The sequence below is a fragment of the Triticum urartu genome, chromosome 4, assembly GCF_003073215.2.
Source record: "Triticum urartu cultivar G1812 chromosome 4, Tu2.1, whole genome shotgun sequence".
NCBI classification, from domain to species: Eukaryota; Viridiplantae; Streptophyta; class Magnoliopsida; order Poales; family Poaceae; genus Triticum; species Triticum urartu.
In genome coordinates, this window is record NC_053025.1 from 619,345,664 (window position 1) to 619,363,080 (window position 17,417).

At 43.9% G+C, this 17,417-nt stretch overlaps 1 pseudogene; it reads left to right on the forward strand.

The window, feature by feature from the left end:
* The first annotated feature begins 13,598 nt into the window (after window positions 1-13,598).
* On the forward strand, window positions 13,599-14,802 carry LOC125554460 (annotated as a pseudogene).
* Window positions 14,803-17,417: the final 2,615 nt, after the last annotated feature.

The window sequence follows — 17,417 nt, forward strand, 5'->3', positions numbered from 1 at the left end:
CTTCATAACAAAGTTGCCTTAAATTTATATTGATAGGTTAGTGAAAGAGGTGACATGTAGAAGGATTTCACCGTACCTTCAATAACGGGTTAGCTACTTGTAGTATATCTAACAATTACAGTTTGCAATTCTGATCATATTTAGGTACTGTACTTAGGAAGCTTGTTACTACAATTTGGATAATTTGGCACCAATCACCTATTTAGAGTTTGAATCTTAGATCAGACATTTTCTATAGTGGCGTGAAAGAACCAAAAAATATCTCCTTCAGTATCCTATTTTCATAATTAGGTTGTTCCCAATTATTTGTTCTTCGTATCCAACCATTACGCAAGCCTACAATTTGTCATGCCGTGAAATACTTTTTCATGTTGTAGGCTAAGTCAGTTTTTATTGATGGACTCCCACCATATTGGGATGAAGATCGTGTTAAGGACCGATTCAAAGCTTACGGTTTATTAGGTGTGGTGCTTGCTTGTGACATGTCAAGTGTCAAAAGAAATGGTTTCGGATTTCTTTACTTCTCAACCCATGAGGAAGCTCTTGCTTGTATTGAAGCCATCAACAACACCGAATTGGGTGATGATGGCAAACCGAAGGTATTTTCTAATTTGGAATATTACCATGTTTGTTTGTATATATAACTCCTTGTACCAAACAAACATTCTCGCATGTCCTTGATTTTGGTGTTCTTAACTCAGGAAAAGGTACGGGTTAGACTTTCAAATCCATTACGTAAAAGTAAAGCTGTGAAAGGAGGAATGAGTGGCGGCTTTCGGATTGGACATTCTGGACCTGGTTTTAACAGACCTGGTAATTAATTGTGCTGCCTCAAATTTGCTACTACATGTGTTAGTTATATATATGTGGATTTGTTTGTTAAATTTTATGATTGTGCAGATAGAAGTTATATTAGGGGAGAATCAGTCCCTTGTCGGGCAGGTTTCCAGGGTGGTAGGGATTTCAATAATCATGCCCCTAGTTGCGGTGGAAGATATAATTCTGCATCCAATAATGATGCTTTTGAAGCTCCACCATCTGACTTCAGAGCATGTGAGACGTACTCTTGTGTTTCGAGATAGACTGCCTATTGTGAATCAGTACATTAGTCTACTGTATCAACTTGTTTTACACTATTTATTAATGCCACTGACTATTACTAGCAGGTGGTAGATGGGAACCTTCATCAGGGAGGCCTAGTTTTGGTGGACACTTTGGTGAAAATCTATATTTCTCCACAGGTTGGCCTCGTGTTTTTTTCGATAAAGGGCGCTTTTATTATCTCAAAAAATAGCATCAAGAGGATACAAAGCATTATGAATAACACCTGGCCTCTACATAACTAAGATGCACACAGCCAATCACCTAAAGTCTGATAAAAAGAAAGGAAGAAGAAACGACAAATGGGCGACAGTAGAGTCATATAGACCGACACTATGCCTATGTCGAAAGGGGTGGTGGACCGATCCGGAGATTATGCTGCCACCCATGTTGGGTAAAAACCTCCGTAGCCACCTGCTCCAACCGCATACACACCGCCTTGAACAGCGGTTGGTACTCCACTCGTTGTAGCGTAGACCACATACGAAGCGAGTGCGTACAACGGAAAATAACCTACAAAGGAGAAGCATTTTTGTTATTGAAAACCAAATCATTTCTACATAGCCAAAGCGACCATAGTAAGGCATACGCTCCCACCCTTATTAGCGTTTTCAACCTATTTGGAATACCATCCAACCAATGACCAAAAATATTGTCGACACTTGTGGGCGGATACAAATTTGACGCTATTTGGATGACTGACCACGTAGAACGTGCAAACTTGCATTGGAAAAAGAGGTGTTTGATTGTCTCTTCATGAGTGCAAAAACAACACATCTTACTCCCTGGCCAGTTGCGCCGTGCGAGGTTGTCTTTGGTTAGAACAACTCCCCTACGAAGATACCACATGAAGATTTTAACTTTTAGTGGAATCTTTGACTTCCAGATTTTCTTGTTATTACTCACTGGTACCTCAGAATGCGTGAGCGCATGATACATAGAGTCTACTGTGAAAGACCCCGATGCAGTAAGGTTCCAGCGAAACACATCCCGACCTTGTGTCAAATTGATCAAATCCAGACGGGATAAAAGATTATGCCATGACGTAAGACGGGGGCCAATCAAATCCCGCCTAAAAGAAATATTGGGCGGGAATGAACTGAGCACCTGCGCAATAGTTTTATTCTTATCGCGAGCGATGTTGTACAAGGCTGGATATTGTTCTCGGAGACTGACATTGCCTAGCCAGATGTCTTCCCAAAAATGAATCTCCGACCCGTCCTTTATCGCGAAAGACCCAAAGCAAAAGAGATGTTTCTTTGCTGCCATTAGGCCAGCCCAAAAGTGCGAGTCACCAGGTTTCCAATATGCCTGAGACACCGCCTTTTGACGTAGATACTTGTTGCGCAGCATGGTTTGCCAAACACCATCCTCGGTAAGAAGTTTAAACAACCACTTACTAAGTAGGGCCTCATTCTTGACTTCCAGGTCATGAATTCCAAGGCCACCTTGGTCTTTTAGCCTACAAACCACACTCCATTTGGCCAACCTGTATTTTTTCTTTTCACCATCTCCTTGCCAAAAGAATCTGGATCTAAAATAGTCCAGTCTTTGTAGGACCCCTTTTGGGAGTTGGAAGAAAGAGAGCATATAAAGAACCATATTTGTGAGGACGGAGTTAATCAAAACCAGCCGTCCTCCAACTGAGAGCAATTTGCCTTTTCAACTGCTCAAACGTTTCTCTATCCGCTCCTCTACATGCTTCCACTCCGCAATGGTGAGACGCCGATAATGAATCGGTATTCCCAGATATTTAATCGGGAATTGGCCATGTGTGCAACCGAACAGGTCAGCATAATCGGCCGCCGCCTCAACGGCTTCTCCAAAGCAGAAAAGTTCACTTTTATGGAAATTAATTTTAAGGCCCGACATTTGCTCAAATGCTGACAACAAGAGTTTCAGGTTTCGAGCCTTATCTAGGTCATGTTCCATAAAGAGAATTGTGTCATCGGCGTATTGCAGAATAGAGAGGCCACCATCCACAAGGTGTGGCACTACTCCTGCAATTTGGCCGTCCTGCTTGGCGCGCTCAATCAAAATAGCCAACATGTTAGCGACAATGTTAAATAACATTGGGGACATGGAGTCACCCTGTCGTAGTCCTTTTTTTGTTTGAAAGTAATGACCTACGTCATCATTGACTTTGATGGCCACACTATCTCCAGTTACAAAATTATGGATCCACTGACGCCATTTATTAGAGAAACCTTTCATCCTTAGGGCCTGTTGGAGGAAAGGCCATTTGACCTTGTCATAGGCTTTTTCAAAGTCGATTTTGAATACGACTCCACTCATGTTTTTTCGGTGCATCTCATGGACGGTCTCATGCAGGATTACTACGCCATCGAGTATATTTCTTCCTTGCATGAAAGCCGTTTGAGATGGCCGGACAATATGGTCAGCTACTGAGTTTAACCTATTCATAGCCACTTTGGTGAAAATTTTGAAGCTGACATTAAGGAGGCATATGGGTCTGAACTGTTGGATCCGTTCGGCCTCCTTAATCTTTGGCAACAAGACAATCTCCCCAAAATTGAGTGCTAAGTAATTGCCTGTAGCCATCTCCACCGAGCTTACATTTTGTTTGACAGGAACCTGATCCTGGGTACTTTGATCGCTGTGTATGCCCTCGCTTTGACTATTACGAGCCTCCCTTTTATCGGGGGAACTGATTTGATCACTATGATGAGCCACCATTTTCTGGAGGGAACTGCTATAGAGGTTTGAATCCAATCCTCGATGCAGCAGAGACATGTTCCCTTTCTTGAATATATAATACTATGTCGGATGGAGTCCCTTTAATCCTTATTTTTGAGATAATTTCTCATGGTATATTTTCACTTGCAGACTCTTTTGGGGTGGGGAGTGCTTCTTCACGTGATTACTATGGCCCTGGTCCTGGTCCTGCCTCAGATGTAGGTGTTTTTTTTTTTGCGGGGTCAGATGTAGGTGTTTGTCTTGTCTTTTGGTTATCCTCTATTTGTGTAATTTTCTGGCTTACATTTTTCAATCCAATTCTATGCAGCAATATGGTAGGGGCTTGTTCCGACCACACTACAGAGGCGGGCATTCTGGAGGCGGGTATTACTACTAGGTGCTACCACAGTTATCTTGGCAATTATCGTTGTTGCAGACCTTTGCAAAACAATAATTGTCCATATTAAACGATGTGTGGATTTCGTGATGATCTCATCTACTAGAAGCATGTAATGGACCACTGTATTTGAGAAGATCGTATCATGGACTGCCGGTGTTAATGTAAACTTCGGGTGATTTATGTGTTTTGTTGATTGTTACTCCCTCTGTAAAGAATCACTATATTTCTTTACAGAGGGAGTACCTAAACATTATTGTTCCTGATGTAGAATGCAAACTAGAATTCAAGTAAGATGTGCATGATGCTGCAGTTTATCATTGGAGCTGGTAAAGTTATACTTGTCTGAATGTATGTTGGTCAGTTACATTTTAGCAGTTGACGCAAATTTGGTAACTTTAGGTGGTTTTTGGTTTTCAGACATGTGTTTGCTCTGATCTGCGATGATAAAATTTTAGCAGTTGAGCAAAATTTGGTAACGTGTAGGTTGTTCTTACACCCCTAGCTAGCAACGTACATAGTGTACCTGAGGAAAGTATTTCGTAGTGTTGGCCAACTTGAAGATTTGAAACACACTCGTAACCTTTGTTGAAAAAGCTTCTTTTGCGATGCCTGTGGGTGTCGTGTCCCTCTTGAGGACGTCGTTGTGGTATCTCTCCCCGCATCAGGGCTCCGGGTGAAAACCCTTGACTGTGTCTTCGGTCTCGACGGCGGCGGCCTGTTGCGTCATCACCCTCTTGGGGGCGTCGTCGTGGAGCGCAGGTACCCTTCGGTTGCGTTTCTTCACCATCGGCGGGCGAGCTCGGATCCTATCTCGAAGCTCCTTCCGCTCTGGCTTGGGGCGGTGCCGACGGCTTCCTACCCTTTACACGTGATGTCGAGGGCATCGCTCTCGGTCCTTGTTGTGTGCAGGCAGGATCGGTGCTCCACGGTCCGGAGCTAGAGGGCAGGGGTGCCCTCTCCAGCGACAACTTGGTGTGTGTGTGTTGCATCGACGTCCGGTGGTTTCTCATGGAGGCGCGGTCTCTCTTCTAGTTAGTAGCCTCGGGTTTGTCTTGATAGAGTGTGGGCACTCTTGTAATCTTGTTCTATCTTTGATCTGCTTTGTAAGAGGTTTCCCTCATCACTTTGTATCGGTTCGGCCGTATGCTTTATATATAAAGCGGGGCGAAAGCCTTTTTCGGTAAAGGAACAAGACTTCGGGATTAACTGATTGATCAGCAATTGGGGTTGACCCTTCTACAGTTGCTCCTGATCTGGCCGTTGCCGCCGGTGAGCAAATAATGTTCATGAATTTTAAAAATATTATTGAATTCCAAACAATGTTCATGAATTTGAAAAAAGCCCCGCATATTTAGAAGATTTCACATACTATAAAAATGTTCATGAACTTTAAATTTAGAAATACTCATGAATTAAAAAGTTCTAATTAATTTTAAAAATATTCATGGATTTAAATAGTTCAACATTTTTAATAATTCAGGAATTTTAATAAACATTCATGAATTAAAATGTGGCGAAAAACTAAAAGAGAAGAAATAAAAATGAAACAAAAAATAGAAAAAGAAAATATTAAAAACAGTAGTATAGCACAAAAAATAAACAAAAACTAAACAACAAGCAATGCCTTCCCAAAACCGGAAAACCCGGTTGGTCCATTTTGGCCAGGTGTGCGTTTCTTTCAACCAGCAACACACACCCATACAAGCGGGGCCGATAGCCACACTCATAGCCATCGATGCACCAGACGGCTCTAAATATAGAAAGCTTATTCATTATTAAAAATGTGAAAAATGCAATTGATAATAATAATAATAATAATAATAATAATAATAACAATAATCAAACAAGAAAAGAAAAAACTATATATATATTAAAAGCATAACATAATAGAAATAAAGAAAAACATAAGCCAAACTATACCTTCTCAAAACCGGGAAAACAGCAGCCCATTACGGTTAGGTTTGTGTTACTCTCAACCAGCGACACACACCCTTACAGGAGGGGTCCATAGTGACCCTATAGCTAGTCACCGACGCATCAATACACTCCAAATCTTGGGAGCTTAGTATCTGGAAGTTAGATGTGTATTACTACAAGAAGATCTAAAATGAGCATATGTGTATTTATGGAACATAGATTGATACAATGACATCCAAAATGAGCACCAATATACCCTTGTGTATTCTACGGACAATCATCATTTGGATATCAATGATCAAGCTATGACACATTAATGAATCTATGGATGAGATCCATGTTAGATGTTAGATGTTGTGTTGCATTAATGAATCTATGGATGATATCCATCTTGGATATCCATGATCAAGTTGTGTTGCATCAATGAGTCTATAGATGTTATATGTGTTACTATGTGAAGATCTAAAATAAGTATATGTGTATTTGTGGAACACAGTGAGCATTAATACGATGAGATCCAAAATGAGCATTGATATATCATTGTGCATTCTACGGACACTCATTATCTGGATATCCATTATCAAGCTATATTTCATTAAGAGCAGTGCTATACACACGATAGTGTGCAGACGATGTGTGCACGACAATGCAATCAGCTCCGTCCATTGCATGGCAACAGTAGGCAGCAGGCCGCTAGATGCTTATCGTGCAGTGGTCGTGCACATATTTGTCATCTGCAAAGTGGTTCCGTTTCACTAATGAATCTATGGATGAGATCAATATTAGATATCCATCTTCAAGTTATGTTGCATTAATGAGTCTATAGATGTTAGATGTGTTACTATGAGAAGATCTAAAATGAGCATTTGTGTATTTGTGGAACATAGAGAGCATTAACCTGATGAGATACAAAATGAGCACCAGTATATCCTTGTGCATTCTACGGACACTCATCATTTGGATATCCATGATCAAGCTATGTTACATTAAAGAATCTATGGAAGCAACATGTGTATTAATAAAAGTAAAATTTGAAATGTGCATCAATTGTATTATGAATATAAAGGGCATTATTAGCCGGAGGTGCAAAATGTGCACAGACTGGACACTAATTAATATGTGTATCCATGATCAAGCGGCATACTTCATTTATGAATTCTCACTGCACGCACTATAAATAAAACTCAACCTCACGAACACCTCCATCCATCCATCCATCTCTACAATACACACCCTTCTCTATCCATTCCACTCTATCTCCCTCTGCTTAAGGACAGTTCAAGGCTTGTATCTAGCCTTCTAACAATGGCAATAATGTCGCCGACCTCCATCTTCTTCTCTATGATAGTCTTGATGCTCCTTTCCAATGCCATTACTACTCAAGCCGGTGGCTCTGGCGGTGGAAAACCTAAGGCAACAAGCCTCATAGTGGAAGCGTGCAAGAACGCTTCGGGTGAGACCCAAGACCCCGATGTCACAAAGGAATTCTGTTTGTCGACCCTCCAGTCGGACAAGCGGAGCGCCAAGGCTAAAGACCTCCCTGGCTTGGTGCTCGTCTCCATCGACATCCTTAAGGGCCGTGTCACTGATGCTAGTGTCAAGGTCAAGAAAATGCTACAAAACACAAAAAAAAAGGCACACTGGTGATGTACGCTCTCAGTATTTGTGAGCTGCAATATGAGAACGTGGTGAGCACGCTCAACATCTGCCAAGCCATGATTAAGGATCACCAAGGTGACAAGGGCATCCTGCACTCCTTGCGTCTGCCCCACTGTGTGGATATCGCCGGCGACACTTCCAACGAGTGCCAAACTGATCTTGAAGATGTGCCAGGGACGGAGGCGCTGCAAACTGATAACGAGAGGCTGCACATTCTGTTCAACCTCAACACCGCCTTGGTTGTACCATATGATGTCCGTGATTAGATTAGTATAATGATTGTTTTTTATCTGCGAGAAAGGATAATAAATTTGAAATAATAATCATAACATTTGCTGTGGCATAAATTTTACTCATTTTTGTCTTATGGTATATACCCATGGATGGTTATGATTATCCACACAACATTAATCACGGACAGAAATGAGTAAGCCAGAATGTTAGTACTATTTGGATAGAGAATATATACCTCTGGCACGTCTACACAATATATATCTGCTATCTTTGAATATGATGAAGATAAAAGGAACTTGACGTGCAGAGCAAGGCGGGCATTGTCCATCCCATGTCTCGATCGCCTCCAGAAAGCTGGCACGGCACGTTTGGTGGCCATGCTAACTTTATGCTTTGTGTTGGCTTTGTTTTTTCCTTTGCTAGCTAATGCGTTAGCTTGCACACTGTAACTGGCCGGCATTCTTTGCCCTCCTTCTAATCAATCCAAATACGCAGCTCTCCTGTAAATACCGAGTGCATGGATCCTCGCTACAGCGTCAAGGAGATATGAGTTGGTCGCGCTGCTGAACCCCTCCTCTTTTTGGATGATTTGTTCCTGTATTGGGATTTATTGGGATTTCAGCCGAGGATTTGTTATTTGTGATATTTGATGTTTTCCCATGTTTGTGCAGGATTGGATACATCATGATCATTGATGTCAAGGAGGGTTCATCGTCCTAATGAAGCTGAGTAATATCGACTGCCTCTTTTGTGCTTCTGCAATTGGGAATTGTGTTACTTGTGACTTGAGTGGCTTTGGAATATTCGAGAAATTGGGAACGTGGTGATCACAGAGCTTACTTGCACTTCCTGGAATATAATCATCATTTGTGATTTTGCTATGTATTCACTAGTAGAAAACAGACTTTACGTTCGGATCGTTAGTCCCAGTTTGGATTCGGCCCGGGACTAATGTGACTATTAGTCCCGGTTTCAATGGCTAGGAGCGTGTCCTGGTTTGTGTTACAAACCGGGACTAAATGAGCTCTTGGGGCCCCAGCCTGATGCCCCTTTACTCCCAGTTTGTATCACAAACCGGAACTAGAGGTACCAAATGAACCGGGACTAATGATGCCCGTGCCCCCGATCGCTCCTAGCCGTTGGAACCGGGACTAATGATGCCCGTGCCCCCGACTGCTCTTACATAAACCCTTCGTCCAGCCCGAGCCCATTCTATCTGTTTTCCCCTTTCTCTCCTCTGTTCTTCCACTTGCTCGAGCTCTTCCTCCATTTTTGCCAAGATTTGTCAAAAATTGAAGACACCCCATCTATCCAAGTATTCACAAAGGTTAGCAACTTTGTCGTTTCATCTCTCATTGCTAGATTAGCTCGTGCAATGCTCTATAAGTATAGTGATTTGTGGTTTTTAGTTTGAGAGTAATTATGTGGGAGTTTGTTTGATTTATATGCATTTGAGCTCAAATTAACTTCTTAGTTTGCATGTGTGTACTTGTGGTTTCTGGGTATCGAGAGGGAATGTGTCCGGTTTGTGCAGGAAGCGCGGGGCATGTTGCTCCGGTGGCCTCAAAACTTCTTGTGCTCCCAAAGGAGGCCATCGCATGACACGTGCCACGCCCCCCGCATTTTCCAGGCACGTGTGCAATATTCGAGAAATTTATTGCTCTGCTAGGGTTTCATCGCCGGAAATTCCTGATCTCCAAGGCACCACATGAAATTATGCCCGGAAGCGGCATGGGAAATCATGTGTGATGTCATAGGAAAATAAAGACCAAGCACCTATCTGATGGCCCTCGCCCGGTTCTATAGACCAAGCACCCATCTGGTGGCCCCTACGGTCTAGGGCATTGACTGACACTGAGAGGGGGTAGGCCACGGTGAACAACTGCTTCTTCATGTTACGACAGGTCATCGCGAGATGACAAACAAAGTCTAAGCCCTTTCTGTCACGGGATCGCCCATCGAAGACTCGGTTTCGCGGAGGGCCAAGCAAATGCCCGAGTTGAGAGATATGAAGTCTCCAATAAGTTCTATAGCTGTAAGATGGAGGGGAACAGTTCTGTCAGTGAACACATACTCAGAATGTCTAGGTATCATAACCACTTGACTCAGCTGGGAGTTAATCTTCCGGATGATAGTGTTATTGACAGAGTTCTTCAATCACTGCCACCAAGCTACAAAGGCTTCGTGATGAACTATAATATGCAAGGGATGGATAAGAAAATTCCCGAGCTCTTCGCTACGCTCAAAGCTACGGAGGTACAAACCAAGAAAGAGCATCAAGTGTTGATGGTTAACAAGACCACAAGTGTTGATGGTTAAGGTCGTAACCCTAGGTCCACACGTCCTCTCCATTCGTAGTCGTGCTCGGTAAATATGTGTGTTATTCCTTTTGCTGTTGTTTACATCTCCTTTTATTTTCTTACATGCTTCGCAAAGCACCTTACCATTTTAGTTAGACATTACCGAGATGGTGTTTTCCGGCCGTGCGCCCTTACGGAGGCCCGGATGGTCTACGACGTTGACAGGCACCGAGAGGGGGTAGGGGTTGATGAATACCTGCTTCTCCATGTTACGACATGTCTGTTTTCATTCTTTTACTTTATAGTGCTTAGAAGTTGAGATTTGAAAAAATCTAGCCCAAAACACAAGTCATCAAAAGTCATGTTAGTTTGAAACTTGAGTCATTAAAAGACATGAGATATCAGACAAAAAATGAGAGTGGCAAAGATACACACACAAATAAAAGGTAAATATGATGTGGCTTACTCAGTACCGAGGGTCGATAACCGTTTTCGGTAATAGCTGCATGTACCAAGAGCCCTCTTGGTACAGGTTGTAACCCTAGGTCTAGGGATCTTCATCGTTTAGCTGTGCTCAGTAAGAATTTTCTCCCTATTGCAAGTATCTCTTTTTCTTTCATGGCATAATTGATTTACTTGCCACTAACGAAGAAATTAGCCAAGGATAACTTCGTCCTAAATACGCTATCATTTTGTGCCTTGGGCACCACGGCAAAAATAATATACCTTATATAAAGGAATGGAGGGAGTAGTGCTTAGAAGTTGAGATTTGAAAAAATCTAACACAAAACACAAGTCATGGCATTTTGAAACTTTAGTCATTAAAAGATATGAAATATCAAACGAAAACATAGAGGGTAAAAGAACACACACACAAAAGGAAAAAGGATGTGGCATATACTTTGCCGAGCGTCGAGAAACGGACTCTCGGTAATTTGGAAGTTAACTGACGGAGCCGTCTGTTTCGAGCGGGCATGCCACGTGGTTCCTCTTTACCGTGCACGGCTCTCGGTGTCTACGCGGTTTGTCGTGCAGTGCTTGTTCACCATGAGCCAGTGACGACAAACTAGATAGTTGTCGTGAAGCCAGGTTTGCCGAGAGTGGCTCTCGGCGTTGTTTAGTTTTCCGAGCGTCTGTGTTTTGACTCTCGTCAAAGACCCCGACACCCCCGAGGTATATGAAAGTTCGAGTAGTGATGGAACTGTTTAATCCGAGCATGCATAAGCAAACTTAATAATGGAGTGGCCCTGCCATCATGTCTGATGCCCTTGATCCAAATTACGGAGTTACCTGCTCACGCGATTAGGGTGGATCAACAATTGATGGCCATCACAACCGTGCATTACACCGAGCCGATTTCAGCCATCGTACGGGTGTCTTGTGTTGCTGGTCGGCCTCCTACCCTAGTGCAAGTCTACACCGGCCGCCATTGAACTGATGTTAGAGCATCTCCGATAGCAGCCTTATTAGCATTATAGTTGTTTTTTTGGGGGGTATTTTTGGGCAAAAAAACTGCCTTCAATGCCCTCTCACCGGACGATCTGCTTGCACGGTTTCGACGCATGCCGGCATCATGCGGCACTCACGGGCCCAGTGACCCTTTAGAGCATCTCCAACAGCCGCGCTATATAAGCGTCGTGCTGGAAATTTTGGGTTTTTAGCGCTAACTTGTTCATCATGCTTCTTCTTGGTGTTTCAAGTGCTAATTTGTTTTTTTGTTTGTAGCTCACTATTGCACAAAACTTATTCCAGGAGAGAAGAAGAAGACCAAGAAAGGGAAGATCAAGAAAGGGAGACCATTTACCTTGCCTCATTGCTATGAATAATTGAAGGGTGATGAGAAATGGAAGCCCCGTGATGGTGTCGATGATGAGGAGAGCAACAAACGCAAGCGAACTATTGATTTGGATGATGATGATGAGGAGGCATCAAGTGATGACGGCAAGAGAAGCCCTACACCAAACTCGGCTTCGTACTCCAAGCCAAAAAGACCGGATGGATGCAAGAAAGACAGAAAAAAAAGAAGAGGAAAAGGAGATGACGAGCTAAAAAATGCTATGGAAGCTATTGTAAATTCAAGAAAGGAAGCGAACGATGTGAGGAAGATGTCAAGGAACCAAGATGCCAAGGAGAGGAGGTTGGCGGCCGAGGAGAGAAGGGTGGCGGCCGTGGAGAAGAAGGTGGCATTGGAGGAGAAGAAATTGGCCATGGAGGAGCGAACTAGGTTGTTGGAATGGGAGAAGTACTTGTTCTTTATGGACACATCTATGCTCGATGAGAAGCAAACAGAGTACATCAATCTTGCCCATGAAGAAGTCTTGGTCCAAAAAAGAGCCATGGTTGGCATGAGCGGCATGGGCATCATGGGTGGAATGGGCGGCATGGCGATGGCATGGGCGGCATGGGTGGCATGGGCGGCATGGGAGGCATCAGTGGCTTCAGAGCTACCATGGGCGACATGGATGGCAAGGGTGGCTTCGTAGCTACCATGGGGGCCATGGGAGGCATGGGTGGCTTCGGAGCTTCCATGGGAAGTATGAGTTTTGCGTCTCTCATGGGAGGCATGGGAGCACCTCTGGGCGGCATGGGTGGAATGTCTTCCGGTGTGCCTCATTACACATCTTCGTATGATGCGGTGAAGATCTTGCCAACACCTTTCAAGCTCCACATGATAATGCGGCGCGTGACAATGAAGAGGAGGAGGAAGAATCGTCTTCGGATGAGGATAATGAATCAGAGGAGGAGGAGGATGAAGACGAGGACGAGGCATGATTGTTGATGTGCCATTCGTTTGTGTGAACTTTTGTCATGAACTTGGTTCGAATTTTGAACTTGGTTGGATGATGTTGTGGGCATGAATTTGAACTTTTATTCATGAACTTGTTTGTATGATTTTAAACTATGCCATGTCTTGTTTTGATGTTCAAAATATCATCATATTGTCTCCAAAATGCATCATATGGCAAGCGCCGGCTACTCGCGTGCGCTGCAGTTTAGCGCGTCTGTTGGAGGGGGCCGCGCGTGCAATATTTTGCAGCCGCTACTGGAGCCAGCGCCCTGCCGTGCGCAAAAAACCGCTATCTCCACGCACAAAACTGTTTTAGCGCGCCGCTCGTTGCGCATCTGTTGGAGATGCTCTTATGCCGCAACTCCGACACTTGTCCCGATCGTCGTCGTTGTTGCCGGCACCCTTGTTGTCGGGGTTGGCCTGGCCTCCACCCACGTTTGCCGCTGCCGTTTTAAGCGCGTCTTCCGGGGTTACTGGCCGGACCGACCGACCCGACCACCGCGGCATTGGCAATCAAACCAACCCTCCATCACATTACACATGACAGAGCTATTCCAGGCGACATGTCCACCACCACCAGGAGCAGCACAGACACAGACCGCCTCCGCGCGCTCAAGGTTGGCGTCAAAGGCCTCGTCGACGCGGGCGTCACCGCCGTCCCCGCCATCTTCCACCACCCGCCCGACAACACACCAACCCATCACTTGACGATCCCGGTCATCGACCTAGCTGGCCTCACGACGCCGTCCGGGCGGTGAGGGCGGCCGCCGAGACGGTGGGCTTCTTCCAGGTGCTGAACCACGGCGTGCTGGAGGAGGCCATGTCCGAGGTGCTCGCGGCGGTGCGGCGCTTCAACGAGGAGCCGGCGGAGGCCAGGGCGCCGTACTACACCCGGGACCACCGCCGACGCGTCCGGTTCAACTCCAACTTCGACCTGTTCCAGTCACCGGCAGCCAACTGGCGCGACACCCTGCTGCTGGAGATGGCGCCGGAGCCGCCGTCGCCCGAGCAGATCCCGCCGGCGTGCAGGCAGGTCGTGCCGGAGTACGCGAGGCTCGTGCAGCGGCTGAGCCGCACGCTGCTCGGGCTGCTGTCAGAGGCGCTGGGCCTCCACCGCGGCGGATACCTGGACCTGGAGCAGGACACCGCGTGCCTGCAAGGGCTCAACGTGGCCGGCCACTACTACCCGGCGTGCCCGGAGCCGCACCTCACGCTGGGCACCACCAGGCACTCGGACCCCAGCTTCCTCACCGTGCTCCTCCAGGTGCTCGTGGACGGCCTCGATGGCAACAAGTGGGTGGACGTGCCGGCGGTGGCGGGGGCGCTGGTGGTGAACATCGGCGACCACCTGCAGCTCATGTCCAACGACAGGTTCAAGAGCGTGGAGCACCGCGTGTTGGCCAAGACCTCCGGGCCGAGGTTGTCGGTGGCCTGCTTCTTCGGGACACCCGGCGCGGTCGCGTCCAAGATAGTGCTACGGCCCATCGTCGGCGCGGTACAGGAGCACGACGGTGGAGGAGCTGCTGCGGGAGTACAGGGCCAAGGGCCTCGACGGCACCTCTGCGCTCCACCACTTCAGGCTCTGATTGAATCATTAATTATTTGCTTCGTCTTTTCCATTTGTGAATAATTTCAGGCCCATATTGTTTCGGAAGGACTCCGACCGACCTGCCAGCTCAGTGTAACTCTAATCACATGGAATAAAAACTCTTTTACTTCACAAAAAGATTAAAAAAAATGTTGGCTTGACAGGACGAGATGCAGCGGTCAGAGATTCAGGAGGTCCTGTGTGTGCAGATGAGGCGACGTCTGGCTGGACAAGGAGGCATGAAATTTTTTCCGATCACAAACTCTTTTTTATTTGATCTATGACGGCGTGAATCTTGAATATACGATATATGCTTAGACCCGTGCTGTTATATGCTGACAATTAACTTGATTACTACGAATTAAACTAATCAACCCGTGCGTCCTCACGTGCTAGTATATTAAAATTTTCATCATGACGCAAACATGTAAATAACTTCCATATGTCAAAACTGTCAGCTTTAAAGTTTTTAGATTAAGAATATGCTAGAAATGATTTTAGATTCATTCATATGTTTTGCTATTTAGCCATTTCTAAGCGGACAATTAAGAGCTGTCCAGTCGAAGCACTAAGATTTGTTTAAAACCGTAAGTATGAAGCAATGAGAAGATATTCATTCGACGGCTAATATTCTTGAGTAAGAACTAGCTATTTCTAATTCGCCCAAGAAATATTTGTTCATTTTTATAAGCATTGCACAATAATTACATATCTTTAGCATATCTGAAATGTTCCAGCTAAAGGAATGAAAAAAAATGAAACTTGTTACCCTTCAATGCATCACATTAAGCTTATTTCCCAAATCAGCAATGAATAAACCAAATTACCTTTTCCGAACAGGTAATTCCTTTCCTCTATGGCCAATAATATCTCCACACACTATCCTCCTATACATTTATTCATCGACGCCTGTGACTACTCCTTCCATGTTGTAATATAGTAGCATCATGTTGTCACAGTCGATGGTAACTCCATTATTTGTGACGTGCAATATTAGAACTAATAGGCCATGCCCATAGCAATTTCTGAAATCTCAAATGGTGGCCCATGAATAAAAGGGCAAGAGATGGTACTAAAGTTTAGTCACATACCGCTAGTTGAGGAAGAGTTGGACCTTTTTATATAGCGGGTTTTCTCCACCACTCTAAATGGTGTGTTGAGAAGACAAAATGAAGACCAGAATATTAATTGTTGGTTTATTTGATTTTTGCGTTGAACTGAATATTTCCGTGTGATAAAATTATCTTACAAGAAAATGTAAGATTTTGTTTCTTAGTCAAATTATGAATATTTTTGTGACCAGTGTTTGTAAATGATCTAGCCATGAGTTTCTACACATTTCCCTGCGAAAAGAAATCGGACAACCCCCCCCCCCCCCCCCCCCCCCCTTGCGGGAAAAAAGTTCTACATAACTCCTGCCAATTTTTTTTTGACACATCTCCCCACAAGAGAAAATACGTACACATCTTTCGTCAAACAAAAGTTTCAACAAATCGTTGCCCCCTCATACTTTTTATCCTGGCTCCGCCCCTGTATGTAGAATGTTGTAAGCCCATAACTAGAATTGAAGTAAGATGTGCATGATACTGGCGTTTATCATCAGAGCTGGTCAAGTTAGACTTGTCTAAATGTTTGTTGGGCTGCTACATTTTAGCAGTCGATGCAAATTTGGTCACTTGTAGGTGTTTTTTTAGACATGTGTTTGCTCTGATCTGTGATGATAAATTTTAAATGAAAAATGAGAGAAACGAATGATCCAACAACCACTGATTTCGTTGATCTTTGAACTATATATACAAGATGAAGAGACACCTAGAAAAGGTGTAAGTTACATGCGTCGGTTCAGTGTTGAACACACCGCTTAGACTAATGATGGTTCACTAACTACCACATGTTAATTATTAAACCCAATGTGCTAATTCTATTTCTAACATTTTTAGCACTTTAGCCAAATTGGTCACTTGTAGGTGGTTCTTACACCCCTGGGTACCAACGTACGTGGTGTAATTAAGGAAAGTATTTCGTAGTGTGAGCTGACTTGGCTTGGGTGTTAGTTATGTTTTGTCATTGTTTTATTGTTTTCATATCGTGTTACAATGTTGTTGGAGACTATATTTGTTCTGAGGGGAGAGCGGAGTTGTCCGGTGCATGGTTGTGGTGTCCTTACATGCTTCGATATCGATATCAGTTGTTGGTTGTTATGTAAGCCCATCCCATTGGGATCTCCATGCTGAAAATATGAAATTGTTGTTATAATACTCACATGGGCCGGTCAACGAAACTCTCGCTCACTCAACTCTGCTTCCTGCCCCGCTCGCTTGCTTAGTTTTTTTTTGCTCCACTGCTTACTGCTAGCTTAGAAAAGCCAGCTATTGTTTTCTTATTTGAAAATGTTTGGTAAATAAAAAGTGGTCATGGATTTAAAAAATTCTTGAGTTTTAAAAAACATTGTGAATTAAAAAAACATTAATTAAAAACTATTGACAAAGTTACAAAAATATTCTTGAATTCTAAACAATGTTCACAAATTTGAAAAAGAATCACAAATTTCAAAGATTTCGTAGACTGTAAAATGTTAATTGACTTTAGAGATATTTATGAATTCAAAAGTGTTTATTCATTTTTAAAAATGTTCATCAGTTTTAAAATAATTGAGTTTTTTTTAAAATTTCCAATAATTTTAATAAACATTCCTGAATTAAAACACGAAAATATAAAAAGGGAAGAAAAATA